This window comes from Lolium perenne, chromosome 3 (assembly GCF_019359855.2).
Source record: "Lolium perenne isolate Kyuss_39 chromosome 3, Kyuss_2.0, whole genome shotgun sequence".
NCBI lineage: Eukaryota > Viridiplantae > Streptophyta > Magnoliopsida > Poales > Poaceae > Lolium > Lolium perenne.
Genome location: NC_067246.2, coordinates 322,578,495 through 322,580,352, shown reverse-complemented (window position 1 = coordinate 322,580,352; position 1,858 = coordinate 322,578,495). Strand labels below are relative to the sequence as shown.

Here is a 1,858-nt window from a genome sequence, read left to right as displayed (position 1 = left end):
GGGCGAAAACCAACAACACACACTGGACACCCCGGCCAACCTGGCTACCCACACGGAGCACACCGGCTCCGCTGTTTCAGAGACTCGTCACGTGATGCGTGAGTGATTACTGTATGGCTACCGTTGGTCGCTCGTATACGTTACAGATAGTACATTACTTATTAGAGTTACTTTGAACCAGAATACGTTTTCTCGTAGTATTGCTTTCCATGTTACAAGGGGGTTTGGGATGGATTTACAAGCCAGGGAGAGCCCTGGAGGGAAAGGGAAAAAAAAGAGGAAAGAAAAAGCAAAAGAAAGGTCCTAATGAGCTAGAAGCTTGTCAGCCCATATCTTGATCTGTGGCTGCAGCTTGGCCGATCGTTTGCTCTAGAGCAATAGTTCATTGGCGATCTGGGTGAGAAGCGCTTGTCTATCAACCGACTTATGGATAAACACCCGCTCATTCCTCGCTTTTCATAAGGCATGGAAGCATGCAGCGGCGCAGACCGACCAAGCTTTTGACTTAACTAATCCGTCAGTGACGAGAATGAAATGATTGATAGTGCTGGCTCGCTGCGCTCTGGGATTGTCCAAGCTTTTCCCAAACCCATGTCGCTTGCTTGCAATGTAGGCCGATATGATGTATAGATTCTAGTGCTGGGCACTGGTCGCATCCCGCATCTGAGCACCAGGTCTTGTTCACCATATTGTCTTTCACTTCTGCTCCGGTGCTCCTCCCCTGAAATTTTTTTTGGATGCGTCAAACACAACAACGGTGAAGATCTTTCCATACCTGTTCGTAAGCGACTACACGATCGTAATTTCAGTGTAGATCCACCGTCCGTACAACCCTATATACAGGCCCGTATAGCCCGCGTTGTGTTGTACCTCGTTTTTGTACGTACTATGGTCACGTGCATGTGCTGAAATAGAAAGGTCGTATAAAGATCTTGCTCACGTGACCTCTTTTTATTTCTTACCCGACGTACACGTACCATATTAATACAAATAGGTATACATGGGTTGGATATGAGTTTCGGTGAACCCAACACAGAAAAAAAACGACCCTAACCCTTCAACTTCATTTTAGGGGGAGCACCGGAGCAGCCCTCATTGTCTTTAGTATTTAGCCTTCCTCTAAAAGCTAACCAGAGGAAGAATCTGTGCCTAAGAGGGATGACATTCTGCCATACCCATTTGTAGCCCTCCCAAATTAAACCACGGTCCATAAAAAGCCTGTAAAAATCCTTTGCTGTTGGCTGCTTACCCGTGTTGATCATGAGTCTTTTGCCAATAGGATTGTTGTGTGGGAGTTGGGTGTTTGCCAATTCGAATTCTGAATGAATCAAATCTCCCCAAGTAGGATTCGAACCTACGACCAGTCAGTTAACAGCCGACCGCTCTACCACTGAGCTACTGAGGAAGAACGGACTTAAGGAAGCTGACTCTCGTTCTTTGGACCAACCAACCGCAGACCGAAAATCCAAAAAGTTCGTCACTTTTTCTCTTTCACATACACCGGGAGAAAGGGTGACGATAGCAATCCCCTTTGCCTCCCCGGCCGGGGAGCCTCCAGGACCCAGTTCAGCCATAAGGGTTTGCAGCTGTGTTTGAGCAGTCATGGGCAAGGGCTGAAGCAGGCTAATCTCCCAAGTGAGCCCATTAAACTGAGATGCAACTGAGCAGTCAGCATCCACTGCAAAGGAGAACAGATAGAATTGGCATAGCAATATGAAGTCTTCCCAGCGTAGTTCATTTGTCTTTCCAGAAGGAGGTTCGGCTGGCAGAATTTTGATTGCAAATAGTAGCATTTTGCACAGTAGGTATTAGCTTACAGATTGATCTCCAGAAAGGTGAATCAAGGCGAGCAGTTGTA

General features: G+C 46.9%; 1 non-coding gene across 1 annotated transcript; it reads right to left on the bottom strand.

The window, feature by feature from the left end:
• Positions 1–1,333: 1,333 nt before the first annotated feature.
• TRNAN-GUU (transfer RNA asparagine (anticodon GUU)) lies at positions 1,334–1,405 on the bottom strand. Its single transcript has one exon. It is a non-coding gene; the product is annotated as a tRNA-Asn (tRNA).
• Between the last annotated feature and the right edge of the window lie 453 nt (positions 1,406–1,858).